Below are 27,924 nucleotides of genomic sequence, written 5' to 3'. Positions count from 1 at the left end.
TTGTGTTCAGATTGTTTTCATGTCCTCCGTCATTAAATGTTACTCGTCTTTACACATTACTTTAAAATATTTGGATTTATCCAAAGGCTTCATTTGTCATTTATTCTGTCTTCATCCAAGTAAGTATGCATTAAAGCAAGATAAACGACGTCTTAAACAAGAATTTATTAAGAAGGAATCACGTATTTCTAAATAGTTATCCGAATCAAGACAACTAAAGGAAGAATATGCATAAAATGCAAATAATGCACGAATAAATGCAAAATGTATAGAGAAGCATTAAACATTATGAAAGAAAAAGCAAATTCAATTGAAACGCTTTCATTAATTTTTTTTTTACAGTTGTTGCAAAATAATATTACATTAAAAAGCTTACTGGAATTTATTTTATTTAAATGTATGCATATATATATATATATATATATATATATATATATATATATATATATATATATATATATATATATATATATATACACACATACATATATATATATATATGCGTATGTATATGTTTTTATATCTATGTGTATATATATCTCTGCGTATGTATATGTATGTATATATATATATATATATATATATATATATATATATATATATATATATATATATATATATATATGTGTGTGTGTGTGTGTATGTATGTCTGTGTGTGTATATGTATGTGTATATGTTCGTCTGCGTGTGCATATGCATGTATATCGATGTGCAAATGTATGTCCGCGCGTGCATATGGATGTATGTCGATCTGCATGTATATGTCCACGCGTTTGCATAGGGATGTATATCGATCTGCATAGATATGCCCGCGCGTGAATATGGATGTATATCGATCTGCATGCATATGTCCACGTGTGCATATGGATGTATATTGATCTGGATATATATGTATGCGCGTGTATATGTATGTATATCGATGTATATAAATATGTATGCGCGTGTATACGTATTTTTTATCTGTATCTATATGTCTGCGCATGTATATGTATGTATATCGGTGTGTATCTATATGCATGCGCGTGTATATGTATGTATATCGGTGTGTATATATATATATATATATATATATATATATATATATATATATATATATATATATATGCGCGTGTATATGTATGTATATCTATGTGTATAAATATGTATACACGTGTATACGTATGTATACGTATGTGTATATAGATGTATGCACGTGTATACGTGTGCATACGCATGTGTGTCTAGATGTATTCACGTGTATAAGTATATATATTTATTTGTCAATAAACATATATACATATAGATACACATACATATACATACGTATACATATATATACATATATATATATATATATATATATATATATATATATATATATATATATATATATATATATATATATATATATCGTTGAATTATGCTTTATTTTTCAAATGTAAAGATATATATTTTATACGGTCTTATTCCCATCTAAATAATTCGTTTCGAAAATTGGGGTGACCAGAATTTAGCATTAAGCATGTGGGATCTACGAATCTTCTCGTAAAAACACGGAAACCTGCCACTTTTTTTTTCTTTTTTCGCTTTTGACCTAAAACAGTGAGGGTTAGCATCAAATGTTAGTATAGTTTTGTCGTTATTTTAGTTTCCCCTTTATAGGTTAAAGTATAGGTGATCTGTTGCGCGGTTAATGGGTTAGTATTGTAGTAATATAGTTTCTTCACCAATATTAATATGCATGTATTAGAGAAGTCAGGTTTCGGTTATCCAAAAGGAATACAGTGGAAAGCGTATTTTTTTCACAAGGTGACACATTTATGCTTTTGTTTATTTTTAGGTCTTTCATCGGGTCTCCTATCTGGACATACAAAGAATAGGTAAACCATTATCGGCGATAAGGGCAATTATCTTCCAGTCACCTACTCTTTCAGTGGTCATTCTTTGTTCCCCTCGGCTACAGGATAAGTGGCCCAGGTTAATCTGGGAGAATGAAGTAGCTGTCACGTGCCACTCTTATTGTACATGATTAAGTCACAAGACATACTTATCATACACATCACGAAATGTAATAACTGTGTGGCGCGTGATTTGAGTCAGTATTTATTTACAAATGAATGAAGTATAAGGATATAATAATAGGTCCAAGAACGTGGGTTGTGTACACCGCCAATCAAACACGCACTATCTTAGAAACGTGCACTATCATTCTAGTCGTGTGATTTAGGCACTGGATATAAACCATATCACGTTCTTCATAGCAAGGTAAGATATATATATATATATATATATATATATATATATATATATATATATATATATATATATATATATATATATATATATATATATATATATCTGTCTGTGTGTGTGTGTGTGTGTGTGTGTGTGTTATACACTTAAAAGGAACAGTAATCGGCTTTTGTGTTTTATTTGTTTTTCTTGTTTATGTTTTGTATTTGCCTTTGAAAAAGACTCATTAAGAGTCGAAAGCGCTCAGGCTACTCAGACACTAGTTTTGCGCTGCTCGTTGTCAGTTTATTGCATTATCTTAATCAATCCCTGTCACACGTGATCCCTTGCTGCATCCAGTGTACTTGAAAGGACTTGTATTTGCCATATGATTTGTATTCTTTATATCTTTATATATTCACCCTCTTGCAAAGCTTTCGTTCGTCAAGCAGATGCCGACACATTACCAGATTTTCATTGTTTATTTGTCAATTGCCACGTCATAAGTAACTCAAGTCTACGATAAGCGATCGACAGGGAACGATGACATATACTGAGCAAATGAAGGATAACGATTAATGGGGCAGGTTACGAATTAGGTGGATGTAACGCCATGCGCAATGACCTCGTGAGTAAAAATAGCCTCACGTGTTGTCTTAAACCCTATGGACAAACATTATGAAATTGTTTCTAAGTTTCGGTCAACAGAGCTAAATGGAAAAGCTGTTCTCGGCCCGAAATTACTTTATGTACGCACTGATATGAGTTGAGCAGCATAATTCACAGAGTACAAGGTATAGTTAGGCCTAAGCATCACGATATGGACACTCCATCTTTGTTCTGTGTGTCTGAAGCAGTATGGCTGTTCATGTGGGTAAATTCTATTTATAGCAACAAGGCGATTTCAAAAGTCTGGCCAAGTGTATTCCATTTCTTTTAACAATATCTATGCATTTTTGGGTTGAAATGTTCCGTGAGCTTGACCAAACCCAGTGCAGCTAGTATCGCACGTATGTATCATTGTAATATTATTTTTGTCACGTGATAGTTAATTAATATGATCGTTAGTCACGTGATAAGTAATTATTATAATAAATCCTTAAGGAATGTTTGTCAATTGTAAATGCATTGGTAAACGATGATTCAACACTGAAGCAGATGCTGGGATTTTCAAAAGATTTAATGTTTCCGTCATATCAACATCCTGTGCCTTTTTGAGAATATAAAATATAAATTAAAAAACAAAACGATACACAATAAAATTCATTCAGGTTATGTATGCGCATTAACTCATCTTGACTTAAATATAAAATATTGTTTTAAATTAAATATTAATTTTGTTTAGCTAAGTCTTTTCAATGTTGATTAATGAAATCTCTGCAACTGAACTGTAATCAAGAAACCCAGACGATAATCATCGATCGCTATGGACGTTTGCAATGGTGACCCGGTACTAAACTGGGCTAAGTAAACAGCAAGTAGAGTCTAATCATTGCAATATAGGATACAATGAATTTGTTTATCAACGGGCACAGCTTTCATTGTGACATCACAGCGCGCGACATTCAATACGGATTGTATCAGATCACATCTTGTGGTTGATCTCGTCCAAAACAGAAGAGGTACATTAGGCAATGATTTTGCCGTATGACTTTCTCAGGCCATGTAAATAATGACCTTATAAAGAAATATGGATGTCTGAGGACCACATAAAGTGAATAGTTACCATTTAAAGGTATGTATAATCAATTTATAAAACAATGACACCAATTACTGAAAAAATCGGTGTTGAACACCTACATGAACTATATGAATTTTATAATTATGGTCACGCCATAATTAACCTCCCCCCCCCACATCTAGGCTTCATCCTTAAGTCTCTTTGGTCCTTATATGAAAATGAAACCCATCGGACAGCTGTTATGTCTGTACTCTTGTTATGGTTGTTATTGGGCTTAACGCCATTTTTCAGCACACGATAGGCTATACATGGAGGCCAGTATTAATGGTGGAGGAAGAACCCTGGAAAACCCGGGAAAGAACCACCGACCCTCGAGAAGCTACTGGCAAGCTTTCTCACATACCCACATTGGCCGAATCCGAGACTCGAACCTACGAAGACAGAGGTGAGGTAGCAGTGATCCTTAACGGAGAGCGCTTTAGACCACTCGGCCACTCAGGGCCCCTATCTGCACTCTTACAAATCTAGTTATCGCCACGATTTTTGAAAATATGGCTTATAAGAATTTGCAATAAAAATCTTGGCATCTGTGTTTGACCCTAAACAAAAAACGGCACGGATCTAACCTCCTAATATGGCCACCACCTTGATCATCATGTCATAGCTTTTCTTCCTCAATCGGTTATCTTGTTGGCTTGCAGTTTTCGTTGTGCACCATGAGATTAATGACAATCTGAACGTCATGGCGGCCATCTTGAGCATCCGATTATCGTTGCTTCACCTGAACGGATGATATATTTACAATGGATCTTCATTGACCAAGTTCTTACGATATGCAGTTGGTCATAAACACAAATGGTGCCGATATGAGTTGTAAAAACGGAGACTTTAAATAGAGTATCTAATACGTACTATTACCCACCACTTCGTTCGTAATGCAGTTATCGTCACATTACAACCTATTTTATTAGCTTAGTTCATCACATGGGGGAATCAGAGATGACATCCATGAGGTTTTTATCGTATTATTTTTGTAATACGTTGTCGGTTGTCGGAAAATGGTTCACATTTGATCATCAACATAACAGCGATCTTGAACATTTGGTCCTTCTGAAACGATATTCATACTAACAAGCTGCATTGTCTGTTTAAGGGGGAATCTGCCACTGGATTTCATAATGACAAAAATATGATCACGGATTACAAACCGATCCATCTTACAAAGATTACAAACCAACTTTTAGAACATATCATCGGTAGAAACATTATGAATCACATAAATATCATTTCTATTCCTGATGATAAACAACACAGCTTTGGAGCAGCAAAATCATCCCAAACTTACTTAGCAGAATTTATTTATGAATTAGCCAAAGACATTGGTTTTAGTGTCTAATCATAGACTTTTGCAAAAGCAGTTCAAAAGGTACATCATAAAAATCTACATTTTAAACTCAATTAATATATTGTTCACAAAAATATTTTCAACTGGATTTCAAAATTTCCTCATAACAGGATGCAAAACACAGACATCATTCCAATCTCTTTGCGCTTATCACAAGGAACAACTTTGGCTCCAGTTCTTTTCCTTAACTTATACCCATCGGTGCTTTTCATCAATAGATGAAACCTCAAATTAAAACAAACCGTACACACAGATTCATTATGGAAAAATGACTGGCTTATGTCCTTTCACACAGATAAACGCTATCTACCCCGTGTAATATAGATGATTTAACAAAATACAGTTATGTCCTTCATAATTAGCCCAAACAAATAGCAAATTTTTAAAATTCTGAGGAATCATTACGCTAACAAAAGATTAACTTCAACAAGGTAACAACAGATCAGTTTTTAATCAGAAAAAAATGGAATATATCTCTTGTGTTTGGGACCCGCACAGACCCTATCAGACTAACCAGATTGCAAAGGTATCTGTTACATTTCTGTCTATCCATCAGACGACCTATACCTCAAAGGTTTTAAATTTAGACAAAATCAGAAATTTTCCCTTTTGTACAATTTAAACCCCAAACGATTCTTATACATAAGTAGTGAAGTGGGCCACCCTAGGGACAATGGGACAAAGCATTAAAAAAAACCTGGGCCACTCTAGGGACAATGGAAATTTAACATGGAGAAAAATCGTAGGCCACTCTAGGGACAATGGGAATTTAACATAGAGTTTGGGCTTGTCTAGGGACAAGGGAAATTAACATGAGGAATAGAGTTTGGGCTTGTCTAGGGACAAGGGGAATTGAATATGGGATTTTTTTTTTTTTTTTAAAAAAAGTTTTTTAAATTTAAATTTAAATTTAAATTTAAATTTAAAAAAGGGTAGGCAATTGAAAGGCTATCTCTTTTCGAGAAATATGGGGGCCCTGAAAAGGGCCTTTGGGTTTATGTTAATGTATTCATTAACATAAATGGCACCGCATTGGTCTTCTTCTTGTCCTTAGGCTGCGTCTCACTGTTGGCCCGTAAATTAGCACTCTTTTCAGGCATCCTTGTCTTTCAACGTAGATCCCACGTATCCACAGGCTGGTGTTTGTCCTGTGGACAACGGTCCACTTGGATCGGACATACATGAGTATGTCCGTCCTGAACATCATGGAAGACACAAGCGTAGAAGATTGCACATCGGTCCACATCTTGAAGCGATGAGAACAGGTGAATCAATGCAGTGAACTGCGCTTATTTATAGGTAGAGGTAGGATTGAAACGGATTGAGTTCATTCACCAATCCGAACACGCGTTACAAAATTCAGTCAGCCCGCATCCAATCTGAAGAGAGCAGTCTGTGACGTCACGTAGTCTATATAGATTCGCTAGCGCTTGTGTGCAGTCAATCTATGCGACAGTGATTCAACATGACGGAAATTCAGAAAACGATCCATTGGGGTGCACCAACAGGGGAGACTGCCCAAGGGAACCCGGACTTACTTTCAGAAGAGGTGAATTGGGATTTTGTGGATTTTCTCTCCTCGCAAGAATTTGTTCCGGAACCAGCGTTACCTTCTTCATTACCGCAAGTGGAGAATTTTAGACAGAGACAGAAAGAAGAATTGGAGAAATTTATACAACGACAAAAGGAAGCGGAACAAGCTTTTCTCCTACAGCAACAGCAGCAAGAAGAAGAGCTAAGAAAAAAAAAACAACAGCAAGAAGAAGTAGCAGCAAAGAAACAAGAGGGTGAAAATCAAACGGTCACGGTACTGTTGGACATTTTAGCGGAGTTAAGAAGTCTGAAACAAATGTATCAGACTTCTTTATTACGACCGAAGAGAATACGACCTTCCCGAGCTAAACACGTCAACCCTGTGACTAAGCCTACCGTACCACCCTTAGTGATTTCAACCCAATCATCATCATCAACATTACGCAGTCCAGAAGTAGGCCTTGGCCGTGGCAAAGGCTTAAGGCAGTTAAAGTTGATTGCTTAAACTCACCCCTACACCATAAAGAAAAAAAGGCCCTTTTCAGGGCCACCCACATTTCTCGAAAAGAAATATAATTTCAATTGCCAATAACTCAAAAAAAAAATAAACCCACCCATTTTACCCTTATAGTACGTTTCTGTGTATGAGTGCATGAGTTTACGTTCTTATTTTAAAATCAAAACTCAAAGACACTTACCTTATATCATTAATTTATTCTTTTATCCATTGTTTACAATCCAATTCACAATTCACAACACAACACTTTAATAAAAAGTTCATTAACTTCTTCTATCTCCTTATTTAGTCTCTCTGTTTTTTGAATTTCTTCACCGTCTTTTCCTCATTTTCTTCCCTTCTTCTTTTCTTCTCCTGTTTCTTTGCCTCTTGTAAGTAGAATTGTCTTCTTTCTTCCTCTTCTTCCTCTGAAGAATCCCTCTCTTCTCCCGAAGAATCCCTCTCTTCTTCTGAAGAATCCTTTTCTTCTGACTCCTCTTGTTTCTTTTTGGGGCAATCTGGAGACCAATGTCCTTTTTCTTTACAATAATAACAGGTATCTTGACTTTTGTCTTTTTTAGCCCCTGTTTTTGTTCTTTTTTGACGGTCTGGACACTCTGAAGACCAATGCCCTTTCTTCTGACAGATATAATAAGTATCTTGACTTTTATCTCGAAAGGAAGGAGAATAGTCCGTCGGCTGGTCTGAAGAGAATTTTCTAATGACCCCTCGCAAAGCTCTGACGAAACGTTCGATTTGGTTAGTGTCTTCCATCGTTGTGCTTGGCTTGAGAGTGAAATGAATAGTGAAAGGACAAGACACGCACCCTTTTATATACTTTGGTCTGCCATGACTATAAATTAGTTTATGGTGTTTACACTTGAGTCATTTGACGTTTTGCACTCAAGATGAAACGATCCTATTCATTCGAGAAGAAAGAAGAAGAAGAAGAAGAAGAAAGTAAGAGGCAGAAACGTGATCTATCGCCTCGTACCAGAGCTAAAATCTTGGCACAAATTCATGCCAGTGATTTTGAAGAGGACATGAGTGAACCAGAATTTGAAACCTCTAAACCAAGTTCGCCAACCTTAGTCAACCCTGAAAAATACTATTCCATTCGAGAGACGGAAAAGCGCTCCTCTAGAAAATTTAGAACCACGGCTTACACCTACACGGTGAAGTTTAAAGATTTCAAGGCCGACGTACCATTGGAGAAAGCAGAAGGGTTTATCACCGAGATGTGGGATTCTTTGCTCACCGCACTCAAGCGACAATGTCAACCCAAAGAAGACGATCGCTTGACACTATCCATAGATCACGACGGTTTGAAATTCCCTGTTTGGATCGAGTTTAGCAGACCCGCAGAACTAACCCCTTCCAAAGTCATGGACAAGATTCAACACGTACAACAATCTAATGACCAGTTTGACATCATCGATGGTAAAGCCACACTGAAAATGGCCCGCGTATCTCTTCCTCAAGGGACAGGACGCAAAAAGATGTTATTGGTGGACGACCTTCGCAACACCAAAACAAGTCTCGTCCGAATTAACAACCCTCAAGACTAGATGTGTTTAGCCCGTGCCATCGTGGTGGGACGAACCTATGCCAACAAGAACGACACGGTAGAATGGAAAAGAACCTGGGAGAACATTCGAAAATCGAACCGAACCAAACAACGAAACGAAGCAGAACTCCTGTTGCAACAAGCTGGCCTGTCCAAAGACACACCCTGTGGCATTCCTGAGATGCAAAAATTGCAAGATGCCCTAGATCCACGCTACACCTTGAAAGTGCACCCTCAAGAAATGCGCGGGCCTCTGTTGTTTCGAGGCCAACATTTTAAGGACGGAAAATACATTCATGTCTATCATCACGATGAACATTTCGATACCATTACCAGCATCACCGGATTCCTGGGATACAGATATTACTGTGAGAAATGTGACTATGGTTATAATAATCGAGAGCAACACAAACATTGTGGATGGAAATGCTCAGGATGTTTGGCCTCTCCACCCTGTCTGAGCGAAGAACCAGTGCCTTGTTCAACTTGTCTGCGCACGTTTGTCAGCCCTACCTGTTACCAACAGCATTTGAAAACTCAAGGTTCACAGAAGAAATGTGCTTGTCAACTCCTGAGATTGTGCCCTACGTGTGGACAAGGCATACTTACCAATAATGCCAAGGCACACGTATGTTCAGGAAAGAAAAAATGTCACATTTGTCACCACATCGTGGACTTGGAACACCAATGCTACGTGCAAAAATACCAACCCCCACCAGAGAAAGAGGACGGTCACAAGAAGAAAGGCAATTTCATCTTTTTCGATTTCGAATGCATGCAAGAGACCGGCATTCACATTCCTAATTTCTGCGTGGCTCATCGAGCGTGCGAGAAGTGCATTCAAGAACCTATCTTCAGTTATTGCCCTCACTGCAGCAAAATTCCTGGAGGGCGTGAAAAAATCTTTCGGGGACCGAACACGTTAGCCGATTTTGCCCAATGGGTTTTAGACCCCATCGACAAGACGTGGAGCCAAGAGGACGTCGAACGTTACGGAGATTGTCATCGTCATGCCACGGTGATGGCTCACAATTTCTCCGGATACGATGGACAGTTTCTTTTGAGCTACTATACAAAACATGGCACCGAACGTCCTAAAGTCACTTTGAACGGAGCCAAAATCATTTTCATGCAAGTGGGACAAGTGCAGTTTAAGGATTCGATGAGTTACTTGGCCATGCCTTTGAGTCGAATGCCTAAAACGTTTGGAATGACAGAAATGGCTAAAGGTTATTTTCCACACTTTTTCAATACGGAAGCCAATCAACATGCCGTTCTACCCCATTTACCTGAGGCTCACTATTACGACCCCGACAACATGCGTACCGAACAACGAGAAGCTTTCTACGCTTGGTACCAGGCTCACGCCTCGGACCCTTTCGATTTTCAGGAAGAAATGCTAAAGTATTGTCGTTCCGACGAGGACATTTTACGGCGTTGCTGTGGAAAATTTCGAGAACTGTTCATGGAACACGGAGGGGTCGATCCTTTGAAAGAAGCTTGCACCATTGCCAAAGCGTGTTCCTTAGTGTACCGACAACGATTCATGCCTGAAAACACCGTGGCTGTCATTAGCCCTCAAACTACCCACTTTGTCAAGCGTCAATACTCGGTCAAAGCCCTACGTTGGTTACATTACTTGTGCGACAAGGAAGACAAGTGGATTCAGCATGCCCGCAACGGAGGGGGCGAAAAGACCATCGGAACGTATTCAGTCGATGGCTGGGACTTAGAAAACCCCAAGATCGTGTACGAATTTAACGGTTGCTTATTTCACGGATGTCCCGTCTGTTACCCTGACCGTGGCACTAGAAATCAGTTTTTGCAACGGACCATGGAAGACCTGTACCAGGACACTTGTCAGCGACACCTAAAGTTGGAACAGCAAGGATACCAAGTGGTGGAAATGTGGGAACACGAGTACGATCACCGTATGAAAACCGATCCCGAGTTTAAACGCCTCGTGGAAAGTTACCAGTTCATGGACCCGCTGAACCCGAGGGATAGTTTGTACGGAGGAAGGACCAATGCCACCTGTTTGCTGTACCAAGCCGACGAAGAGAAAGGAGAAGAAATCAAATACTTGGACGTGTGTTCGCTGTATCCCTACGTGTGCAAATATTGTCGCTTTCCTGTAGGGCACCCGCAATTGCTGACGGAACACATCCACCTGAAAAACATTTGACAATACGAAGGCTTGATCAAGTGCAAAGTTTTACCTCCCACGAACCTATACCATCCCGTCTTACCTCATCATTGTCAAGGCAAACTGATGTTTCCCTTGTGCCGTACTTGTGCCGAAACGTGCAACCAAGACCAACCTTGTCAGCACACCCAGGAAGAACGTGCCTTGACGGGAACCTGGGTCAGCGTAGAATTGTTCAAAGCTCTGGACATGGGATACCAACTGTTAGAAGTGTACGAAATTTGCCACTTTCCCAAGACACAACAATACCACAAGGGTGACCCTATTCAGAAAGGCATTTTCGCTGACTACGTGGATGCATTTTTGAAACTGAAGCAAGAAGCCAGCGGCTATCCTTCCTGGTGTCACACTCCCGAAGACCAAATAAAATTCAAAGAGAAATACCGGGAACAAGAAGGCATCACTTTAGACCACATCGAGAAAAACGAAGGCAGGCGATCGTTTGCCAAAGTGATGTTAAATTGCTTGTGGGGTAAAATGGCACAACGACCGTGTTTACCCAAGACGGAATATTTGACAGAACCTTCCCGCTACTTCCAGATGATTCACGACAAAACCAAATACATGAAACACGTGGACGTCGTTCGAGAGGATTTGATCTTGGTCAATTACGAAGAAGATCTGAACTTTGTACAAGACGACCCTTTTGGAAATGTCATCATTGCGGCTTACGTGACAGCCCATGCTCGCTTAAAATTGTACGAAGCTTTAGAACTGTTAGGGGAACGCGTCCTGTACTTTGACACGGACAGTTGCATTTACATCCATCACTCGATTCAACATCACCCTGACATCGAAGGAGACCGTTTAGGAGCCTGGACAGACGAGCATCCCGACGACAAGATTCTAAGTTTCGTCAGTGGCGGTCCCAAAAATTACGGCTACAAATACCGGGACAAACAAGGAGAAGTGCACACGACGTGCAAAGTGAAAGGACTGACTCTGAATTATCGTACCAGTCGAGTGGTCAACTTTGGGGTATTGAAAGAAGCCTTGCAATCGGGAGAGGATGGAAACTTTAAAGTGACCACCTATCAACCGAACAAGATTGTAAGTTTACCCACTCACCACATCGTCAGTCGGCCCTTGGAAAAAGTCTATCAAATCGTGTACCAGACTTCCCAATCATTTCACCTTACCCTATGGACACGTCGGTATTGGTCTGTATATAAAAAGGAACCCTAGGCAAGATCGATAGTTCATTGTGACTACCAAGACCGAGCGAACAAGATGAATACTTTCAGAGAAACACGAAACAAGTTGTTTAGAAAGGCACAATTCAAGTGTGAGACTTCGGAAGTGGAATGCGATTGTGAGCCTTGCGATGGGTACGATGCTGTACCTTGTGACCTGAGCGATGGCGTAAAGCATCATGGGAACTTTGTTCTCACTACCCCTGTCATGGAAAGTGATGCTGTGCGTGTCAAACCTGAGGGATGCGAAAGCGATGCCGCTCGTCCTCTTGGACATTTTACTGGGTTTCGTTTTAAAGGGGAATGTTCACCTTCACGTCTACCCCCCTACGGATGTCATCCAGCCCTGTGCAAACTCCTGTTCATGTCACCCAGCCCTCATCGAAACGAACCTGTGAAAGACGAATATTCGTTTCCTGTGCGTTTGTCGGAATACTGCGACTTTGAAAATCGTCTTCAATCGTTCAAAGGAAAATGGCCTAAGTATCTTGGAGGACCGACCCCCGAAGAATTAGCCAGAGCCGGATTTTTCTTTTTGGGCGAAGGAGATAAAGTCAAGTGCTTCAGTTGCGGTGTGTCACTTCACCACTGGGAACCGCAAGATTCGTCCTACGTTGAACATGCTCGATGGTCACCGAATTGTCATTACTTACCCTTAGTGGGACCGAAACATTGAAGTAATTTACCATGTCGTTGACGAAGAAGAAACCAGATTGGCTAGGAGTCAAATGTTGGACATCACCGAGACCAGTATTTAAACTTCATTTCAAAAACGATATTGAATCATTACCTAAAGAACTGCAAGAGAAGATTTACAAGGAAGTTTGGCAGGGGTTTGCCAGAGTGAAATCTCAATGGGTCACTGTAGAACTTTTGTGTCGAGAAATTCATAAGAGGAAAGTGAAAAAGGTCAACCAGTGTGTTAGATTTCTTTGGGTCAAGGGTGCATTCATCCTATTATATCGTTTTAGACCGTTTACATCAAAAGAGTTCAGTGACATTCTTGGACGTTACCCTGAATGGCAGTGGTCAGAAATTACTCACTATGTGGATTACTTTTGTGAATTGTACGGACTGACATATTCATGAATACTTTACAAGAGAACATTCGTGCTTTGCCTGTGGAGTTGAGAGAACGCATTTACCGAGAACTGATCAAAATACAAGTGAAACGCAAACTCAAAGTGATTCATCCGTTTTTAAATTATGCTCTGTTCCAAAGTACAAGAAGACTGATTATGAGTGGATATTACATTAGGCACAAAGTTAAACGAGGCTATTGGTCACCACCCAACGATTCCAAAAACAGTGTATATAACTATGGATACTTTACAAGAGTACATTTTGGGCTTGCCTGAGGAGTTGAGAGAAAGGATTTACCGAGAGCTGGTAAAAATACAAGTGAAACGTAAAGAACAATTGCATCCGTTACGTCACCAGATCTTTAACCACTGGTACCTGAATGGTATAAGAGGACTGATTCGTCAGAAATTTTTTCAGTGGTCAGACCTTGTTGAACACTTTCAGTTTGTGAATGATGATGGACCAGACGTTCGTAATTTTGGTTACTTCGAGATTCCCTTACTGCAACGTATTGAGGAAAACGAGTTAAAGGATTACCAACATTTGTTACATGGAATCTGCTTAGAAAAAGACGAAACATCTAGACAAACTCTGACGTTTCAGTTACAGTATGTAACATTTAAATTCCCTACTGGAGAACGAACATGTTTGGTTAGAAATTACCTTTATTGCTTCCGAAACAAAGACACTATAAAATCAAGTTGCCATGCCACGGATTATGTCACATATCATTGAACAGATTCCGTGGAAGGTACTCAATGACCATATTCAAACCGTGGATCATTACCATCAATTATTACAAGAACTGTATCCATTCAATTTGGGACGACAAGTGGTGTGTGTCTTAGTGACTTGTTTTCTGGGATTTCGTTTACCAGCCGATTCTTTGTGGACTCTTTACGATCAGTACTTACCACCTCAATGGCCTTAAATGGTCACGAAAAACTCCTTTTGCTCAAAGCCTTGCGTTTTCATCTGGATACTTCTCGACCTCAACAGGAAAAAAAGATTCGTCAACTTTTAGCTACCCAAGACGTGTATGACGATGTGTGTGTAGCTTGCGACTTACATCCTCATTGGACAGATGTCCGTGCCTGGAAAGAATGGGGTTTTGAGGCTTGGACCCAAGAAGTGGCCCAGTATGCACGAGAGTTGTTCAAGGAAAAAAGTTACTTTTCAACCCGTGTTAGTGACGGTGCCAGAAGAACCCGTCACCCAGGACAGGACTGTCGTGGACAGGCCTGAAAGACCCTTTCGGGAGGACACTTGTGTAACTTTATCCCCTGTTGAACTGGTTAGAACATTACCCAAAAAATGTGGTTGTACAGACACTTGTTTTTATTCCACGTTCATGGTTATCATGTGCCTTTTATCCTTGTACTTAAGCCTTTGGCTTTTATGTATTTTTGTCTTTCGTATTCATGTTTGAAAAAAAAAAACATTCAATAAACGTGTTCTGAAAAAAGTATATAAACTCTTGTCTTGTTTGTTTTCGTGTCACAAGTGACATTTCTCACACATTGGCTACCTCTGCTGTCTCTGCTCCCTATTCCTCTACTGTCAAAGTCGTCGACGAACACTTAGATCGTGCCAGTTGGGAGGCTTTGTATCTTCGCCATCCCTTTAACATGCTCATTGCTGGACCTAGCGGTTCAGGCAAAACCGAATTCGTCAAACGTTTGATCGAACATAAACATCATTTGATCGATCGGCCACCTCAACGGATCGTGTGGTGTTACAAAGAGTGGCAATCGGCGTACAACCTCTTGCGAGAAAGTCAAGGCGATTCCATCTTGTTTGTGGAAGGCATTCCTAAAGAAGACGACGGCATCGTCTCTGACTCCCGTCAAACCCATTTGGTCATTTTCGACGACATGTTAGGAGAAGACGAAGAAGAAATTAAACTGTGGTTCACGCGCAAAGGGCATCACCGTAATGCCAGTGTCGTTTACATCACCCAAAATTTGTTTCAACAAAGTAAAGTCCATCGCACCATCTGTCTCAATGCGCATTACGTGGTCTTGTTTAAAAGCCCTCGAGATAAATCGCAAGTGCAAGTCTTAGCCAAACAGTTAGGAACGCCTTGGCTGACTCAGGCGTACGACGATGCCACTCAAACGCCACACGCCTATTTACTCGTCGATTTGAAACCAACAAGCCCCGAGGATTTGCGATTTCGTACCCACTTGTTTCACCACTGGTGCCAAGACGGAGGGCCTGTCCTCTACACGTCTCCGTCCTCGACTTCATTTCACTCCCCATAAAAATCTATAAAAACCTCAGACCCTTTTTCGTCTGTCTCACACAGTGTGAACATGACGTCCCTTCAGTCGCATCTTCCCGTCAAATTGATTCGTGCTTTGTATGGCATCAGTCGAGAAAAAAATCCACAAATACGAGCCCGTGTCTTAGAAGCTAGTCTCAAAGAAGTCTTACGATGGTTCACGGTGACGGCACGTCAAATACTCCAAGGAATCATTCAGATTCCTCATCAAACCAAACGCTTTTTCGATCGAAACAAAGTAGCTTTGGTCCAACTGGCCGATCCCCGCATCGACACTCAAACCAAAAAACAAATCATTTTGAAACCTGGAGGGAGCGGTACTCTAGGAGGGGTCATCATTCGCTCACTCTTAAGATGGGATCCTAATACCCCCAAAGTTATCCCCAAGAAAAAAGTCCAACGAAGCCCCAAGAAGAAAAAGAAAAAGACCAGGTCCCCAAGGAGATCTTCTCCAGTGGCAGGACCCTCCTCTTACCAGACACCACCCCGGAAAAAGAAAAGAAGCCCCCAGAAAAAGAAACAGAAAAAAAGTCCCCAGAAAAAGAAAAGTCCACAGAAGAAAACTAGTCGCAAGAGAGGCACTTTGGCTAGGACGCAACCTTACACTCGTAAACCACGACCTGCCACAGCGGTGACTGCGTCTCCGGCACCCTCACGTTTGTCCACTTCTCCGTTGATGACACCAGGAACTGAAGAGTACTTGGAGACGTTGATCACACCAAGAACTTCTCCGTTGATGACCCCAAAAAGAACTTCCCCAGTGGCAGGACCCTCCAATTTAGTGGCAGTGGCTGCTGCTCACAAAGTACCTTCTCCCAAAATCAAAGTCCATGAAAGATCGGGCATATTACAAAGTTTACTGGATTTGTCCAAACAAGAACTGGCTCAATTTAGTCCGTTACGTACCCCTGCACGACGTGTCATGCATGTCCTCAAACTGATACGACGTAAAGACAATCAGTGGCGACGCGTTCCAGTATAAAAAAGGCCTGTGACCAAGTAGGGTATCAGTGTTTTTTGGTGCTCCTGAAGACTCAAAGATGTCACCCTCCAGAAAACCCCAAGGAAAGAAAAGGAAAGGACTGCCACCACGTTTAGCCAAACATGGGGACATGTTATCTGTCCTGTCCAAAGCTTCTCCACCCCTACGAAAAAAACTCATTCAAACGGCCTCCAAAGAGGTCATCGATACTGTGTGCGAATGTTGTTTGAACGTTTTGAAAGGCACAATCCCTTTGTCCAAACACCAGAAACAATGCTTAGGCGAACATCGTCACGTTCTTCGGAAAATGGTTCAAAAGAAAATTCCCATTCGTCAAAAGAAGAAGATGTTAGTGCAACGTGGAGGTATTTTACATCTCTTGTTAGGCCCCATACTGAAAGGAGTCTTGGGAACCATGTTGGGAGGACTGGTGGGAGCAAGATAAAAAGGCCCTCGGAAGTCCCAAGATCTCAGAATCGACCGCTGACAACCCCATGGAAGGACGAAAACTAGCTTTAGTGCCTTACAAACGACGGATGGAATACCATCGGTGGCAAGAACAACGTACCCCGTATTTACCTCCCAATCCCAATTTGAGCGAGATGTCCCAGTTACAACACGAATTGCAGTCCTTGATGGATCGCCAAGATTTGTCCGAAACAGAAAAATCGCAAAAGTACGGTCAACTCTTGCAACGACTGCAACTCTTTCACCAGAAAGCTTTAGACGAAACAGCTTTACCCACTCTGAAAGATTTTAAGACCTTGATGAAAAGTCCAGCACCATCATCATTACCACCACCACCACTACTACCATCCCCAGGGGTCACCAGAAATGCTACCCCACGAAGGCCTGAGGAAGAAGAGATGCGAGAAGTGTTTCAAACACCGTCAGCAGCTCCAATTTCGAGTAAGATTGCAGCATCCTTGTTGACCCCGTCCCCCACACCCCAACGAGAAGAAATGAAAGCTTGGGTTAAAAAGATGATGTCCACGCCTCCTTCGACAGAAGTGAAAAAGAAAGAAGGGAAACCAGAAGTGAAAAAAGAAAAGAAAACCAAAGCCATTCCATTGCCACCTCCACCACCACTACCTTCGACTTCTACTCCCGTAGCCCATCGGACACGTAAATCCGTTTCTAAACCACCCTTCCGTCCCACCCAAAGTAGCATCACCGAAGAGTGGGTGACTTATTAACACACAAAAAATGGAAAAAGTCTTAGCCAGCATTTACTACGATCCCTCCCATCCTGCAGGTTACGCAGGAGTTCAAAAATTGTATCGTGCTGCTAAAACTCGACTGAAAAGTCTCCGTTTACCTCAAGTGCAACGATGGTTACAAGAACAACCTACCTACACTTTACACAAACCCATTCGACGCAAGTTTGCCAGAAGGCGCACCCGAGTGGAAGGCATCGATCATCAATGGCAAGCCGATTTAGCCGATGTCTCTCATTTGGCCAGCTACAATCGTGGCTACAAATATTTGTTTTGTGTCATCGACGTCTTTTCCAAATTTGCCTGGGTCGTGCCCTTGACTTCCAAATCGAGCAGCGAGTTAGTGCGAGCCCTGCAACGGGTGTTGAAACAAAGCGGTCGTCACCCTCTTCGATGGCAAACGGACAAAGGCACCGAATTTCTGAACCAAACTTTCCAAAAAGAATTAAAGAAACGTGACATTCATTTTTTTACCACCGAGAATCCCGAAACCAAAGCCAGCATCGTGGAACGTTTTCAACGCACTTTGAAAGAACGCATGTGGAAATATTTTACGCATCATCACACTCTGAAGTACATCGACATCTTGCCGCACCTGGTGCAAGCGTACAACCAATCTTACCATCGAAGCATCGGACGTGCCCCGCAAGACGTGACTCCCGACAACGAAGTGTTGGTGTTTAAGCGTCTGTTCGGTACGTCCCCGACGAGGGCTGTCCCCAAGAAAAGTGGAGAGTTGGCCGTAGGAGATTGGGTGCGCATTGGCAAAACCAAACGCACTTTCGACAAAGGTTACTTACCTAACTGGACGACCGAATTGTTTCGCGTCACTGGACGAGTGCATGGCCGTCATCCTGCCGTCTATAAATTGGAAGACATGAACGGAGAAGTGCTCAAAGGAACGTTTTATTTGCCCGAGTTACAACGTGTCACCAAAAAAGAAGACGACGTGTACGACATCGAAAGCATTCTCGAACGCAGCACCCGTAAAGTGGGCAAACGACGTGTCAAAGAAGTCAAAGTACGTTGGAAAGGATATCCACCCAGTTTCGATTCTTGGATCGACGCTTCGCAAGTCATCGACTATAAAAAGAAGTGACCAGCATGCCCTTTCACACAGCAGACGCAGCTACGTCGACCACTCCTCCTTCACCTAGTTCTTCTGTGCAAGATTTACAAAAACAACCCTTGTGGATGTGGTGCGGAGAACGTGTGCCTAAAACGCAAATCGTCTTTTTCTGCCAAATCTTCGTGGTGTATTGTGTCATCGGGGCAGCCATCGCCAATTTGAGTTTGCAACAAGGAGACAAACAATTGTGGACCATTTTATTGAGCAGTTGCATCGGTTACCTGCTTCCCAATCCCTCCCTGAAATTCTCCTCGAACGGGAACCCCGGGAACCTTGTGTCCAGTGCCAGTGGCAGTCACCACTCCAACCACAATCAGAACCCCATTTTGGGCGGAGACACGCCTCTGACGTCCAGTAACCCCTCGGACAGCCACAGAACTCTGGAATTATGAGTCACGACAACCAATTTTACTTAACCTTACCCAGTGACAGTTCCATGGAGGTGTTTCCCCACAACACGTTGTGCTGTTACACGGCCAAATTACCTCAGGCCATCCCCTTAGATCACGAAGCCCATTGGGAAGTGGCTTTAGTAGAAATGATTCACCCGACCCAAGTCCTCAATGTCCTTCCCAATCAAAATAAATTTGATGTGGTAGTTTATGACGAACAATTGCAACAGTGGTTGGATAGCCATGGCAAATATGACAAGAAAACCCTTGGCACAAAAAATCAAAAGTACACCACCTATCACTTGTTCATTCCCCCAGGCTATTATTTTAGTGGTCAACAATTGGTCAGTACCATAGCCACCAGGTTTAATGGCGTGTTTCTGAAAGCTTTGGAGGAAGTCAAAAAAGGTGTCGTCACCCTGGAGTACCACAAAACAGCTCGTCGCTTCCTAATGAAATTTCCTGAGGGGCGTAAAATGATGTCTTTCTTATTTTGTCCTGAATTGTTTGACATGTTGGGCGGAGACATGGAGATGAGAAAGAAATTTGAGCAAAAAGTTGAGCTAGCAATCATTTACGACAACGAGTCTTTTAGCAAGTTCTTTCGTACCCCAGTAGAACTGAATCAAGGACTGAATTTGATGTTCGTGTATTCCGATGTGGTGGAGTACAACGTGGTGGGACACACCTCTGTGCCGTTACTGCGTGTCATTCCTTTCAAAGTGGATTCTGCCACGAACGCTGACGAGGAAGGTGGAAACACTTACCACGTCCACCGCGAATTTTGACCATCCTCACTATTTGCCTGTCAGCAAGTCGTATTTGGATACGGTCAACATTACTATAAAAGGAGATTTGGGACAAAATATTCCATTCACCAAAGGAAAAGTCACGGTGAAACTCCATTTTCGAAAACGGTTCTCTCACGACTCGTAAGTAAATCATGTATCCAGTGTACCGAGGGGTTGCTCGACAGCGAGGACACGGTTTAGGAGACATGCTGAAATCGGCCTTTCGTTCGGTGGCCCCGGTGTTGAAACCGATGGTGACACGCGGATTGCACGCCTTGAAAGATGCGGCACTGACGCAAGGCAAAGAATTTCTCCAAAATGTCATCATCGACAAACAAAACCCTAAAGAAACCTTCATGAGAGAAGGCAATAATGTCTTGCTGCAAACGGGCAAAGACATTTTGGGTCGACGAGACACACCTATAAATGCCCTGCACACTACCGAGTCAGGCATTCAGCAAGGACAAGGCAGAAAGAGACGACGAAGAAAACACCCTTTCACCAGACTTCAAGCTAGAAAGGCGAAGAAAAAAAGAACCGTTCGAGTCTTAGACGTTTTCGATTATTGAAACACAGAAAAAAAATGATGCACCGAGAATCTTGCGCTTGTTCCAAGACGGAACTGGATCTGTTTGCCATGCCCCCCACCATGATGACCATGCAAGAATCCCAATGGGTGGAATTTCACCCCGTCTCCTCATTGACAGCCTCAGCTCCCATCGAGTTTGAAATCAAAGGACAGCCCGAAGATTACATCGATCTGAATAGCAGTTACTTGTACTTGAAAGTCAAAGTTGTCGATGAGGACAATTCGACCCTAGATGGCGATGAGGTAATAGCTCCCGTCAACAATTTCATGCATTCCTTGTTTAGCGGAGTGGACTTGTACTTGAACAACAAACTGGTCAGCAGCAGCATGGATACTTACCCTTATCGAGCGTACCTGGAAAATCTCTTGACGTACGAAATAGACGCCAAGAACACTCATCTCAATGCCTCTGTACTATGGGAAGTTGACGAAGCTGAAAAGTTTAAAAATTTCGAAACTGATGAAAAGAAAGAAAACAATGACGGATTTGTAGAACGAAGAAACAGAATCAAAGATGAACAGAGTTTAGAACTGATGGATCGTTTGCATTTGGACATGTGGTTACAAGAGAAATATTTGCTAAACGGGGTGAATGTTCGCCTGAGACTGAATCGTAGCAGTGCCACTTTCCATTTGATAGGTACTACTGCTTGCAAAACTGTCATCGAGGAAGCCAGGCTCTACGTACGACGCGTGGAAGTGTTACCTAAAGTGGGTAACGACATCAGTCAAACATTGAGCAGAACGACCGCTAAGTATCCCATACGACGCGTGGAAGTGAAAACCTTCACCATTCCCAAGGGACAGCGATCCATGATCGAAGATCATTTGTTCCAAGGACAGTTACCCAAACGTTTGATCGTTGGTATCGTCGAGAATGAAGCCTTCAACGGAGCTTTGGGTAAAAATCCTTTCTACTTTCAACACTTTGGCGTGTCCAAGATCGAAGTCAGTCGCGATGGCAAGACCTTGTGTACCCGACCTTTCGAACCTGACTTTACCAAGAAGAATTACTTGAGATCGTACTTGTCCCTGTACGAAGCCACGGGACAGTTAGGAACCAACACCAGTCACGGTATTACGTACGACGATTATGTAGGAGTCTATGTTTTGTGGGCTTTCGATTTCACTCCTGACCAAGGCAGCGACGAGGGACATTTCCACCCTATAAAATCCGGTCAGATTCGTGTGGAAATTCAGTTTGCAAACCGAGACCCTGATGTAACGGTGAACGTCATCCTGTATGCAGAATTCGATAATACCATAGAAATCAACAGTTTGAGAGAAGTCATTCTAGATTACTAGAAGCCATGGAAGACTGTTATCCCTCTTTGCCTAGTGGAGAAACTTTGGACATGGAATGTGAGGAGACCGTGGAAAAAGAAGAATCCCAAGACAAAGACGAAGAAGTTGTCATGATGAAGTCAAGATGGCCAGAACAAGAAGCCCATTTAGTCTCCTGTTTTGCCAAACACTTGGTCGATAAAATGACGGAATTGATCAAGAAAAATTGCTATGGATGTCAAAACGATCATCCCAGTCAAATTCAACATGATAAATGCCTGATGTTGAGTCAAGAAGAAAAATTGGACGAGTATCTGGACGAAGCTTGGAGTCTCATCTCGAACAAAGACGTGTTGCACCAGTGGTATAAAGACTTGCGTGAACATTCTTGTCCACCATTAACCACTCAAGAGATCCATCGTATCGAAGCTCTCCTGAATCAGAGTGAGGAAACAGAACGAATAACCGTTTATTCGTCAGACATTTTCAAGCAAAAAGTCAGGATCGAATTGACGACTTATTGTTACCTGTGAAGAAGAAAAAACCACACAAAACAATGGATACCTGGGAACTTTATTACCTTTTGAACCACAGTTCGTATACGGCTTCTTGGAATCCTGTCGTCTGTGCTAAAGATGAACTCCCTCATCGCAAACCTAAAGACCATCAAGCTTACGTGATCAACACGGACGACAGTCATCTCCCAGGAACCCACTGGGTAGCCGTCTACTTTCCTCAAGAAGGATGTGTGGAATATTTCGATTCGTACGGATTGCCACCTTTGGAAGACGATATCATCGACTTTATGAGAAGAAATGCTCAGACCACCCGATTCAATAATGTGACATTACAAGGCACAGATTCCTTGGTGTGTGGACAGTACTGTGTGTATTTTCTGCATCATCGCAGCCTGGGCTATTCCTTAGAACATTTAGTGACTCATTTTGATCCTCGTTCTTCTTCTAGAAACGATGCGAAAGTAGATCGATGGTTTTGTGACCATTATGCTTATCTTTTGTCTCAAGCTAGGAAACGTAGTGTCCATCAATGGCCTAATGATTTCCAACAGTGGAAATCACAATTTCATTCACAACGTTGTCAGCCCTGTTTAAAGTAGATTGTCAATGGAGAAAAAATTGTTTGATGTTATAGTGTTGGATTATTGTTAAAAATGTTAGAGTTATTGTTTAGTGTTAAGTGATTTTTGAATAAAAAATGTTGTGTTTTGAAAAAAATGCCTTTGTGGTTTGTTTAACTATAAGAATGTTGGATTGATGCTCTTTCATTTCTTACTATCCCTCTCATGACACTCATTGAACGTTGCGGCTCGAAAACCGTGTGGGGGATGTTTTCCTTCACGTCCGCGCTTTGGCTTTAAGAACCGGGGTTGTTTCCAGTCTAACCATCCATTGTCGACTCATCCTCCTAAGAAGATGTGCTCCAAACTAGCTAAGCTCAACGAAGCCTACGTGAATTTGCATAGGGTCAGACACAGTCTGATACCGAAGCCAGAAGAAATAGAGAATGTGAGAATGCTAAAAGTCACTGAAGACCTGATAGAAGAGCTCTTCAGAGAAGAAATGAACAGGGAGAAAGAAGAATGGACAGAGAAGTACAGACTTCAGAGACAGCAACAACAGCAGCAACAACAGCAACAGCAGCAGCAACCTGAACCTGACAGAGGCTTTGTAGATTGCCGTATCGACACCAAAGAGTTCTACTTCTCTTTCCGAAGAAGCAGACCTATCGCCAGAAAGTCTATCCTCAGAGGACATCGCATTCTTAGAAACTAAAAAAGATTGCCAAGGCAAACAAAGAAACAGCCCTTTTCAGGGCTACCCAATACTCTAGAAAAGAAATAACGATTAATTTGCCAATGTGTGTAGGTAGAGTAGTGTGAATATAAACACTAACTCTTTTTTTAAAAATGTGAGGGTATGTGTTTGTGTGTTTGTGTTTGTAAGTGCTAAAGTATGTTGGTATGGATAGTAGATTAAAATGATGTCTTTTTTGGTGTTTGAGGTTTAGATTTGGGGTTAGATTGGATTGCTTTGGGTATGTGGATAGTCTATTGAAGTGATTTATGAAAAAATTTTAAAATAGTGATGGGTAGCATAAAAAGTGAGTGAGTGTTTCTTTTAGGTCCGCGCGTTGTTTCTTTTGGTCATGATCTAGGTAAGATCAATTTTATGTTTTTAGGGGGATGTTTTCCTTCACGTCCGCGCTTTCACTATAAATTGAAACTCGCTGGGCAGTCTAGCTACCCTTGTTGATTGATCAACACCAAAAATGAACACGAGACTGGCGAAACTGGAACTTCATGTGCATCTGGAATATGCCAGGCGCCTGTTGAATGAACTGGCCGCGGAAGCCATTGTGGAAGACGGAAGGATGAGAGAGGAGGAGGAAAGAAGAAATAAAGAAGAGGAGGAGAGAAAATACAAAGAAGAGGAGGAGAAGAGAAGAAACAAAGAAGAGGAAGAGGAAAAGGAGAGAAGAACAAGAAATTTCAGAATCCCAGAGAGCGAAAATTGGGATTCTGAAGCCACATATCCTGCCTCTGCTCTCTCCCCCCAAAAGGTAAAAAGTAACTGGGGGACAAGATGTGTATGTGGCGCCAGGCCTGGAAGGTGCCACCATTAACCAGGTGTCCATGAAGTTCAAAAAAAAAACAGCCCTTTTCAGGGCTACCCAATACTCTAGAAAAGAAATAACCATCAATTTGCCAATGTGTGTAGGTAGAGTAGTGTGAATATAAACACTAACTCTTTTTTTATAGTGTGAGTGTATGTGTTTGTGTGTTTGTGTTTGTAAGCACTTGCGTAAGTTTGTGTGAATAGTAGATTATGGGTTTTTTTATTGTTTCTTAGCGTATGTGGAGAGTATAGTTTGGGTTTTATTATATGAAATGAGAAAAGTGGGGGATGTTTTCCTTCACGTCCGCGCGTTGTTTTGGTCATGATCTAGGTAAGATCAATTTTTATGTATTGAGGGATGTTTTCCATCACGTCCGCGCTTTTCGTATAAGAACCCACAGTATTCGTCGTTCAAACCATTCTACAAAGAATAATCTAAACAAGATGACGCAAGTGACTGATTTATTTAATCAATTGAGGCATATCTATTTCTGGATAATAGATGCAGAATATGCTATAGAAAGGATACAAAAGGAATGGGAGTATGAAGATAAAGAATACTTGGTAACCAGGCAAGTCGAACGTATAAAAACCGCCAGACATATAATAGAAGGAATGATAGAAGATGAAGTCAACAAATCAAGAGGATTTATTGACCCACCTTATGTCAGAGTGGGGAGTTTGAAGGAAGCACTGGATTATGTCATCCAAGTCCGGTGCTTCCTAGAACATATAGTGTATTGGACGGAGTTGTCATATATGAAGAGGGGACTGAACAGGTTGAAAAAAGGAGAAGAAATAATGAAACAAGTGATGACTGAAGAGGTGAAAAAGATAAAAGAAAAATGGAGTCAAGAAAAACAGGATAAGGAAACAATAAAGAAGAAAGAGGCCTTTGACAAAGTCAATCAAAATTGGATCAAGATACAAGAGAAGTTCAGGGCTATGGGTCACCCAGACTGGTTACCTGAAAAAGAAAAGAGGAAGAACAAAGGAATTTGGGGAAAGATTAGGGGCTGGATGAGGAAATGGAGGAAATAGAAGAAGCAGAAGAAAGCGAAAGGCCCTTTTCAGGGCCAGCCATATTTCTCGAAAAGAGATAGCCTTTCAATTGCCTACCCTTTTTTAAATTTAAATTTAAATTTAAATTTAAATTTAAAAAACTTTTTAAAAAAAAAAAAATCCCATATTTAATTCCCCTTGTCCCTAGACAAGCCCAAACTATATTCCTCATGTTAATTTCCCTTGTCCCTAGACAAGCCCAAACTCTATGTTAAATTCCCATTGTCCCTAGAGTGGCCCACGATTTTTCTCCATGTTAAATTTCCATTGTCCCTAGAGTGGCCCAGGTTTTTTTTTAATGCTTTGTCCCATTGTCCCTAGGGTGGCCTACTTCACTACTTACATATTCCTAGTATTCTGTTGCTCAGATTCAGTGAACCTTCTTCCCTGCAGAAGCTGTTACATCGGACACAATGGTCGTTCTCAAAGCACAAATTCCAATATTTGTACTTCAAAATAACTTTTAAATCTAATTTAGAGAACATTTAAATTTTAAATATTTTCACATTTGTATTTTTGTCGCTATTAAAATAAGTATTTTCTCTGTCGCGAACACAACATATAATAATTAGTGTTAACAGCTTGCTGAAAAAATGACAAGACAAAGGAAGATTAACGAATGACAAAAATAACAGTATATTATCAACATAAAAGAATAGTTGCTCTTTCTTAATTCTGGAATATGTAACTATTTTTGTACCACACAATTAATTATATCTAGAATCAACTAGGGAAAAGTATTCGTTAATTATTATTGGAGCGTACTCAGCTTTGACCATTAAGAAAGAAACTGGAAAATGTTGTCAATATTATACTTATTGGAAAAATTGTTAGTATTCATGGTAGTATGGTCATTTAGTTATGTTGTACATTATACATTCATAATGAAAGGTTCTTAGCAGAATCTTTAAAAAAAAATGTGACCATAGGTTTTTAAGCCTATACAATTTTAGTTATGCCTGTGTATATCCGTATGCTTTCATTGTTACTTGTCTTACAGAGTGTGTACATGTATGTATTCTTGTTTTCATTGTTATTTTACCAGTTTGTGTGCATGTGTGTATCTGTCTGTTTTCGTCATTGTTTGTCTTACAATTTTGGTACATATGTATATCACTGTTTTCAACATTGCTTGTCTTACAGTTTGTGTGCATGCGTGTCTCCGTGTGTTTTCATCATTGCTGGTCTTAATGTTAGTGTGCATGTGTGTATTGATGTTTTCATCATTGTTTGTCTTGCAATTTGTGTACATGTGTGTATTTTTTGTTTTGTTTATATGCGTGTATTAGTGTGTTTTCATCAATGCTTATCTTGCAGTATATGTTACATGTCTTAATTCTGTTGATACTGTTCTTGTCCTATCTACAATAAGTCTGTTACAACAGCCTTTCATACTTATGACACCCGACTCATAGTGACTGTGATTCTGAAGTGATTATAAAGCAAACAGTTTTATGTCACATTACAGGTTGCATGCATCTGAACGATGCCATTGGATTTATGATTTAAACCATCGTGCCTTCTTGTAATTTGTTTTTGACCGTTTCACCCCTGTCATATTACAAACCACCAATAGTTGATAACCACCAATATTAAGTTCTTATATATCACCTTTACTATGCCATGGTTTATTCGATGATACCTATATCCTTTCATAGGATTCGTACATTCTAGAAGAAAACGCTGTGGTCCAGTAGATAGCCTGCCGAAGTCTCCATCAGAAGGGGACGGGTTTCGTATCTGGACCAGACCATATTGGGTTGGTCGCCTTGGTGCGATCCTGGGCAAAGCCCATCACCCAATTGCCTTAGCACGATCGATGTAGTCTTTCATCCCTTCTTGTGCAACAGTTATTATACTTGCAAAGTCAAAGCTTTTGCTATTCTCAACGATCCTGCCTAACCCCTTTTTCAACCCATAATAGCTTTAGGATTCTTACTTGACAATATAAACTTCGCATCCGTCTTGATATCCTTTCTAAATTAGTCGAAATAAAAGTCTTTGAATTATTTACTTTATTGTCTATTAATTTCTGTATGATTATTATCTATAAAAATAAATTGAAACAAACCATATAATTTTTATCTTCTGGTCGCTCGAAGGAACTGGTCATATTTAGGAAAGTTTCCTTTTTTGTCTGAAACGAATCCATCTTGCTCTGATTCTTCTATGCAAGATCACAC

General features: G+C 40.8%; 1 protein-coding gene across 1 annotated transcript in view; it reads left to right on the top strand.

Annotated features, from left to right (window-relative positions):
- The first annotated feature begins 2,039 nt into the window (after positions 1–2,039).
- LOC149775694 (solute carrier family 28 member 3-like) overlaps positions 2,040–27,924 on the top strand; it is a 45,687-nt gene continuing 19,802 nt past the window's right edge. The window contains exon 1 of the mRNA XM_089944282.1: positions 2,040–2,244. The gene's annotated coding sequence lies outside the window, so the exon portion shown is untranslated. The remainder of the gene's footprint in view (positions 2,245–27,924) is intronic.

Source organism: Sinohyriopsis cumingii, chromosome 19 (assembly GCF_028554795.1).
Source record: "Sinohyriopsis cumingii isolate HCF-2022 chromosome 19, ASM2855479v2, whole genome shotgun sequence".
Classification (NCBI taxonomy): Eukaryota; Metazoa; Mollusca; class Bivalvia; order Unionida; family Unionidae; genus Sinohyriopsis; species Sinohyriopsis cumingii.
The sequence above is the reverse complement of the archived record's forward strand: the minus strand, read 5'-3'. Positions and strand labels throughout refer to the sequence as shown.